The sequence below is a fragment of the Adiantum capillus-veneris genome, chromosome 3 (assembly GCF_014529385.1).
Source record: "Adiantum capillus-veneris isolate H3 chromosome 3, ASM1452938v2, whole genome shotgun sequence".
Classification (NCBI taxonomy): Eukaryota; Viridiplantae; Streptophyta; class Polypodiopsida; order Polypodiales; family Pteridaceae; genus Adiantum; species Adiantum capillus-veneris.
This window is the reverse complement of record NC_140933.1, coordinates 82,782,000-82,791,093: the sequence shown is the minus strand read 5'-3', so window position 1 is coordinate 82,791,093 and position 9,094 is coordinate 82,782,000. Positions and strand designations below refer to the sequence as shown.

Sequence of the window (9,094 nt, the reverse complement as noted above, 5' to 3'; positions counted from 1 at the left end):
ACTAGAAACATGGCACACAAGTCTTTTACAGTCTCCTTATCCTTGTTATACAACTTTTAGGTGGTTTGATTCCCCTTAGGTCTCCCAAAAGTCAGTTTGTCGATCTATTTGTGGTTTTTGCACTTGATTGACTATAGCCTTGTTTGAGCCTCTTCTTGAAGTTTTTTGGTACCCCTATTTTTGGATAACTTGTTGGTGCTGGTCTCTCCTACAAAATATAAGATCACAATCCCAAAATCTAGCAGGGGAGCATGGATTGCAATCCATGTTCTAGCATATCAGAACCCCAAATTTGGTCAGATGGTTACTTGAAGTCTATGGAGTCTGCATATCCACTTATTTTTGGATTTGAACACCTTTCTCCTTGCCATAAGAAAACTTTTGTGGTTGCTTGCAGCTTGTATTTTGGTGTTTTTTGTCAATTTTTTGTTTTTTTTTGCTACTATGATGACATTCACAAAAGTTGTTCCAATTGATGTCAGCTACTCACTGCCCAAATTTCCGCCTCAGATGCTTCAAGGGGTCATGGATCACGATCCATGTTCCACCTCATCTAGTCATAAAATTTGGTGAGTTATATGCCTAGACCCTGTAGAGGTCAGATTTTCACTTATTTTTTAGTTTGGACACCAAATAGTCAAAAAGCCCCAATTTGTATCTATTTTCAAGGTTTTTGTATCTTTTGCCTAATTTCTTGATTTGAGTTTAGTGTCAATTTTTTACCAAAAGTGTGTATCTAGAGATTTGGAATCCCAAAGAACCCTCTAGTATCAGTTTCTACCCACTTTTTTTCAGGGGATCATGGATCATGATCCATGTTCCTGCACATTTTGGCCTAAAACTTTTAAGATCATCTCTTTTAAACTTGGTCAACCCCTTAGCCACTTATTTTTGGGTTTGAATTTGTTTTTAAGCTTAAATCATCAAATTCCTAAAAAATTTAGAGTTTATGGTCTCGGCAACCAAAATAAGGTTTTGGCAGTTTTTTCTTGACCCTTTTTGCTCAATTTGATGGTTATATATGTTATCTAACCTACTTTTAATTGTAGAATTAAATACTATAACTAAACAATAACAAATTGTGCAATGAAAAATGAAATATGGAACAGTACTTTCAAAGCATCAGAGAATATGCAGAATGAAATGCTTTTATACCTCACTCACAACTCCTAATACCTCTCAAGAGTAGACCTAGCAAGTCCTCGACGTCTAGTCTCTACCAAGCACTAAACCCCGTGTCTAGCTACTAACTGCTAAATTGTAAATGAATTGGACCTCAGAATCAAAATTCTATAAGTAAAGAGCTATGACTAGGTCACTCACCACCTAAGGATCACTATCCTTGACAACAACACTAATGTTAGCCGGTCGTCGTGATGGACTAAAAGAATAGTAGACCACTCTTGCCATCTAGTGTTTCTCTGGATTTCAACAAGATGAATGTCAATAGTATAAGTGGCTGGCTACTTTGCAATGTTTTCTTCAGCTCTTTTAATATCAATGAGAAACAATTGAATAGGGTCAGTATGAGGCTTGCCAAAGACAAAGGAGTTCTTGTAGATCCACAAGTGTGCCTATCTTAAGTTGATTTTTGAGAGAATTGAGACTCACAATGAGTGCTTGAAAAAACCGTTTACTATTAGTGCGTTCCAAGAGAATTGGAAATGCCAAACTCCACTACCTTTTTGGACATATCTTTTCAAATGCAAGTTGTGATTATAGGTGACAAAAAGATGATGAATGGATTCTTCCTATATATTCCAATCTATAACATTAACAACTTGAGACACCACCCTTTTTAATTTTTTCCTAGTCCAAACTCCTTGATGCAGTAGTATGAGCAACAAAAAAAAGCTTTGTTTGATTGATAGTGGGAAATCTCACAAGCACTTGAATTTGTAAGACCATTGATGAGCATTCCATGATGGCCTCATCTGGAGTTGGGCTTTGCAAGTAAAGTAGGGTCACATCTATTTTCTTTCTCCCTGTATTTGTAGGTGTCCTTACACATTTTGGCAAGAGAATGGGTTTCATGACTTCAATTTTGTCTAAGAAAAATTTTCACTACTCACTAAAATCTGATGAAGAGTGTGTGTGTGTGTGTGTGTGCAGATGCATGATTGCAGTGCTATACAACGATGGAGCAGAACTAGTGGTACCTATGGAATTTGCAGTTCTTAGTCTCAGATTTTCTTTTGTACATGGTATGGATTTCAATTCAAACTTAAAGCAAACATTGGATACCAATTTAAAGTCATACACTGAAACCTATAAATATATTCAATATCAGACTGGTTGTGGGGGAAGTGTTAGGAAGTCAGAGACAAGTAGATCTATTTGGAATGGTCCTAGTCAAGAATTAGATCTAAGAACCATTAAAGGAGTCTTAAATGTCTAACAACCCACTAGTAGAAGATTAATGTACAAAAATCAATTGGGAAATCTTGCAAGTAATCATTAGAAGGACTAAGTAATGCATGCATGCCATGTCCAATAGACATAAACCCTCCATAAACCTGAGGGAGCAGGAGCGTGGTGCATTCATGGAGCATGTTTGTATAACTATGCAAAGAGTGTGCGACCCAGAACTTTACCCACAGAGAGTCGTGGGCTTTGGTCCTTGGACTACAAAGCTCCCTGCACTAGCCTTTGTGTCTCACTATCTACACATCATACTGAGCATGCTTTGACATTGCCTACTCCATCCCCTTTGACTATTTTGGTTGCTCAACTAGAAACTCCCAAGTGTTTCTACTTTGATTTTCCATCGTCTTCCAATGACCTCTCCTTCTCTACTCAAGGTCTATCATAGGATTTAGATATGGGCAACTAGTTGATGTTAGAAACTATCCAAAGAACTATTGTGGGAGCAATCACACCACCTATAAAGTGTGTGCAACACTACCTAGATCAACATAATGTCAATCAACGATGTAGATGACACAATAGGCGCACAGAGGCAATCTCTATAGCTTGTCAGGTTGAGATCATCCCACACATACAACACTGTCGAAGGCCAACTAAACCAAAATCAAGAATCTCACTGCTCTCATCTACACCACCCAACCTACATACACACAAACAAAAGGAAAGTCACCAAATGATACCAAAATCGTACGAAACTAGAGGAACACCATCCCCTCACTAGGATACACCTATCCCAAAGCCTCTACACTCCAAATCCTCACTCCAAACCCATATCTGGAATACATGTATGAAGACAAAGCAGAGTTTTGAAAGTGCCCGAAATTGAAATATATGAGTACCTATATCTACCTTATGTCTCCATGATTCTAACGACTACTTGCACACAAAAAACAAACATCCTTTGATACACTTACAACCACAAATCGCTCTTGGATGCGTAAGCACGCATGCTCTGTCTTGTGTGGAATGCTTGGCGTTGTTGTGTAGCTCTCTTTGAGCCTATTGCAATGGTGCAGTTGAATCTCTAATGCGATGAGAGAGCAAGAAGTAGTGTTAGGATGACGCTCACGCTCTCTCACTTTCTCTCTCACAAACAGCCAAAGGCAACTCAAAACATTGATTATGATTGATTTCTCCTCATAAAATAACCTAGGTATCTTATATACTAAGGCTACCATAGGTTAAACCTAAAACAGAGTTCAATGGGTCAAATGGCTTTGTATTTACAATCTGGAAGTGCCATTGCACCCGGCTTCTTCAACTAGAATTGCTACTCATTACAAATGATTTTTTTAATCATAATCCGCATCATTTTATAAATCTCAAAAAATAAGACTTTGGTATGAAAATTGAGTTATACTGTATTGTTGACCCATGGGTCAACACTCCCCTCTCCAAATTCATGTCGTCCTTGACATGACCTGATTGTCAATGTTGGTGTGGTCTTTGTTGTCGTTTTTGCTTTTGTTTGCTCCACTGCTTGTACATTCTATTTTGATGTCGAGTGCTTGTCGGCCTTACTTTAACTTTAGGAATGACTTAATGATTTGAGTCTTCAATTGTCTACGTCTTGTGTCTATTGTTCTTCATTGGGAACTTCTTTGTTCCTGCATCAAGGTGATCAAAGTTTCATTTTCCACTGTTATCTTTTGTGTGTTGTTTAAATCATTATATTCATTCTACTTGATACATGACTTAATTAAAGCCTCACAAACCCCAATTAATTCCCAAGTTAGTAACTTGCTTCAAAAGGTCCTTATCCGACATCATTTGCAATAAATGATCACCTATGAGAAACTCCTACAATCTATAGAATTGAATGATTGGCTTTCAGATCTTGTGGACCAATGATAAATTTGTAAGGATTATGTAGAAATTTTTTGGCTAAACCTTCAACTTGTTTAGGCCAAGTTGTACTCCAATACTAAGTTTGTATGTTAGGCCGAATCTGGGGGATATTTTTTTTGGTTTAAGGTTCAAAACCCATGTCCAGCATTCAGTCCACCTTATCGAGGACAAGATATATAACCCTACAAAGGTTGGTTTTTCTACCATTGAGCATATCAATGAAGCGGCCAATATGGCTATCACTATCTCCACACCTTTTTGAAGATCCATTATCTACAGTCCCTTTGGTGCTCCTCCATAAACACATGTACTCTTTATCTTTGATGAAGCACCAAACTTTGTTGCCTCTTGTTGTATTTGGAAGGCCAGCTCTCTTGTGTGGGTGCTAAGATGAGAACAATCGGACCATCACCTGGTGACAGTGCAGGTTGGGCAATGACATGAACAATGGTTGGTAATAGGTAAGCAATTTTTTTCCATGACCCAGTCACTGCAATCCCAATAAGGTCCCTTCCTTTCAAAGCCATTGTCTAGCCGTGTGCTTGGCCGATTGTTGTTGGTTCTTTGAAACTAGCTCTAAGGATACCTCCAAGAACATAATCAGGAAAGGAAGACTCTTGGAAGGAGCAAATGGGCTTGGGGATGTCATTACCCTCCACTACAATCTCTTGTTTTTTTGTTTTGTCAGTACTATTAGTCCCTTTTGTTTGTTAGGCTTCATTAATTCACATACAAGATAGAAGATTTATAGTATAAATATCTACTTCCTATATACGGCCTTTTAGTCGCATGAAATGTTTGATAGGCAACTTACACTTGATGGGTGCTTTTGTCTAGTCGCATCACAAACTTTCTTTGTCCTTGAAGGCCATCCCAGAGTTTTATGACCATTCTCAGTCATTTTTGGCCTCATATTGTTGTCGAAGGCTGATCAACATTCTTTTCTTACCTCTGACATTATAGCCTTGTGCATATGGCTCTTGAGACATACCTTATGAAGTTTTGTCATTTTCATGTACCTTCTTCTCTTTGTACTACTCAGGCGTCTCTTCAGTCTTTTCTTCATCTATATTATGGAAAAAACATTCTTCTTTTTTTAATAATATAAAATCTCAAAAAATAACTTAAAAAACCAAAAAGCAACTCAACAAAAAGCAAAATCAGTTGAATAGAATTCTAAATGCTATGTACAAATGTCCCTAGGGGCTTATATATAGATTTTGTCCTCGTACTCCTCCTTTAACTCAAAAATTCAATGCAGCTCACAAAAAATTTCCCTCTAATATTCATAATTATTATGTCTGTATTTAGAATGCCTCCCCGTCTCCTATTTGAGTGCTTGGGCAATTAAAAATTGTGTCAATGCAGGCCTTGTAATGTAGCCCTATTATGCATACACAGTCAATGCATGGAAAAAATTATGTTGTGCAAGATGTGGGTATAAGCAATTTTCTTATTGGCATTTGCTAGCGGGGCTTCCTATTCTAATCAACGTGATGGTCTTTGAAGCTCTTGTGCCATTTTCTTGATTGAAGGTTGTAGAGAGATTTGGAGTTCCTCTTTGGTTGCCTTTGGTTATTTTTCTTCTGAGTTTCTTTTGTGCATTCACTTTATCTCCTAATTTGTAAGCCTTGTGCAGCACGCAATGGTGAAGTGAGTGACTTTCTCTCTTCTAACTCTACTGTAACCGTAGGAAGAATTGAAAGAATTCAAGCGGTGGTGCGGTGATAGTAGTTTTATTGGTTTTCTTTGAGACCCACTTCTTTGTGATTACTTGCTGTAAGAATATGACTGAAATGTTGTTGCAAGATGTCTTTGAGAGGAGGAGAAAATGTCCTGAATGAGGAGAAGGATGTGCTATGAATGGCCTTCGAAAAAGAACATGCAAGCACTAATTTGAGACGCTTAGGGCTGAAAATGTTGCTAAATCTGCAATGGAACATTGCAGTTACAATGGGCATGAGTACGGCATAAAAGGGCAAGAAGTAGATGGCTGAATGAATGGCTCACAAGACATCTGTGTCACGACCGATGGTCCTGTAGGTAATTTGACAAATATAAAAGAGAAGAGAGTGGGGAAGCTGGCTCTTCCCCTTAGAAGTCACAACAGGTGCCGCAGTAGACGAGGACAACAACAAAGTGGGGCAAATGGCATTGTGCTTGTCATCAAGCCAATCCCACAAATAGTACGCCATAAGGAAAACCATGATCTTCATCTTCCAAACGGTAAAGTTGGAACCTTTAAGATTCTCAGAATAAGAGAGGATAGGAAGTCCAAGATCAGTAGCCATGTCTGCAAAATATGACGAGGGAAATCACCAAGAAAATCTCCAAGAAAGTGTCCGCATAAGGAAGGTAAAGCTGAGGTAGAAAGCGGTCCAAAAGCAACTGAATTGAGGCCGAGAGGGGTGAAAACACTGTAGAAGAAAGATATGTCCACCAAGAATTCTATATACTGTAAATACCCACTGCTCACATCAGCTAGCATGGCATTTTCAGCCATCTGCACCATCATACACATCATGCAGCTTGGCATTTCAACCATGTTGTCATATATTCTCCTTGCTTCCAGCCATAAAGCCTACAATAGATTTGGCATTCCCTAGACATTTAGAACTGAAAGCGCTTGCGGAGATGGTACACACCACTCTCACTGGGTCATTGAAGTGCTTGGGACAAGCTAGTAAGTTGTCATCAAAGTGCTGGTTTACGGGATTTTTGGCCATTGCCTCAGCCCTTGTCTTGTTGTTGGAGCCTACTATGTGCTCAATTTTGGCCATTGTAGATGACTATCCACACTGGTCTTGTCACCAATAGCAACAACCACTTCTTCCCTCGGTGAACTGTCTCTAGAAAGATAGTGCCAAGACCACAGAATGCATAGAACATGGCTAGCACATCGGTGAGGAGGTACTTCATAAAGCATGCTTGGATATGTTTATCTATGGAGATCACCAATTTTTCATCGTTGCGACCTGTTGGATGTTATGGCTGGCATGTCGGAGGTAGTGGGATGGACTCTTTTTCAGACCTTCCAGGTGGCAGGCATGCACTCATACTTGTATGAGGGAGATTGTGTGGTCCTAAACCAAAAATGCAAAGATGCAAGCTGAGATTGGAAGCATCTAGTGAGCCATGCGTTCAATGTAATGATGAATACACATTTACAAGAAGATACTGGAGTGCTACCTTTTCCAAAAGGCTGATACTAAACTAATCTTAAAATGGTCTGGTTTTAGAGTCTAATGTGACAGGAATTTTGCTGGAGTGAAGGACAAAAGTAAAGATTTGTAGTGCGAATGGTGCAAATACAGACATGAATAGAGCCATAGCTAGAGAGGGTGCAGATGAATAAAAATTATCTACTTTTATGGTATAGAAAGATCATTAACATCAACGTTGCTGGACTCTGAGCTATGATGCTCACCACAATCCAACATGTCATTACAAATGCAAAGCTATTGGTTTTGTGTGTCGAGGCAAACAAAAGGAAGGCTAACATGTGCACGGAGACATGGCAATACGGCAACCTCAACAAACCAGTGACGCAGGGTGTTTTCTTGTTATGCATGTACATTGGAAGTGGTGTTATGTTGGACAATCTGAGATTTCATTGCCAAATGCAAGTTATTGTTTGAGCCATGAATGGCATATGTATGAATATTGCGGACACATGGGTGTACATCATTGTGTCTGGACGCAAAACAGCCCGTGTCTTGTTTTGTGGATACGGGTGATTGGTTGTGGCTGGTTTGAGCAGTGGTGCAGGCAGCCAGGTGACTGGTTTTTATTTTTTTGGTTGGGCAGGTGAGCAGCCCATGTCTTGTTTTGGTGATTGGGTAGACCAAGAGCTGGCGCAGGAAAGACAGGTTGCTGGACTTTTGGCAGATGCAGGGATATACTTTTTTTTATGGTTGTGTAGGGCTTTTAGGCCCCATGTAAGTCTCGTGCGGGCAAACATCATAGTACAACACACATGCAAAATATGCATGTGTACAGGAACATTGAGGAGGTACTTGAGGTGAGATACGCTCAGCCATGGGAGACGAGGGTATGCACAGCAAAGCATTATGCACGATGTGAGGATGCGATCAACGAGGAACGGGTTGCAAAAAATTTCTTTGATGCCTATGGCAAGCTAAGGTAGTACATTTAGGATATGCAGGAGGAATTGGACTTTGAGTATTGTGATGTAGATGTTGTAAGCGATATGTTGAAGAATGCAAAGAAATGTTATAATCAGGTGTGTCGTGTCTGGCGAGCTTCCACAGCGGCATTGTCATGTGACACATCTAACCTTATGTGCACGTGGACAAGCTACTTCATGACAAGGGTTCAATTCAGTTTAGTCATTCTAGAATAGGAGGTGATCTGGCACTTTTGTGAGTCTTTTCACAAACTGTGCATGTCCAGGCACTTAGATTAGATGCATATCCTTTGGTTGCACACAACATGACCATCCGATTTCCATCAACACCCATCAGGAACATTTTTATAGTGCATAGACCTATTTTTCCTATTCTAGCCAATTTTCACTTATTATTTTTGAGTGACTTTTGTTGGGAAATTGAGTAGGGCAATTTGACAAGCAACTATGTAAGAAAATCTAGCACTAGCACTTTTTGGCAGAAGAGGCAGCACGAACACTTTGTTCATCAGGCACCTTCTCATAAGATTCCCCCCCCCCCAAGACCAGCCTAGAGTTTTTGCCAAGATCAGCCAGTGTTTTCATCAACAGTAAAGCCTAGCATTTTTGCATAGCAGATCAGCCCGACAGTAGCAGGCTCCATCAACCTGCCTAGCGTTTTTCAAGCGATAG

At 39.6% G+C, this 9,094-nt stretch overlaps 1 pseudogene; it reads right to left on the bottom strand.

The window, feature by feature from the left end:
• Positions 1 to 4,210: 4,210 nt before the first annotated feature.
• Positions 4,211 to 4,802, bottom strand: LOC147461199 (DEAD-box ATP-dependent RNA helicase 20 pseudogene; annotated as a pseudogene).
• Between the last annotated feature and the right edge of the window lie 4,292 nt (positions 4,803 to 9,094).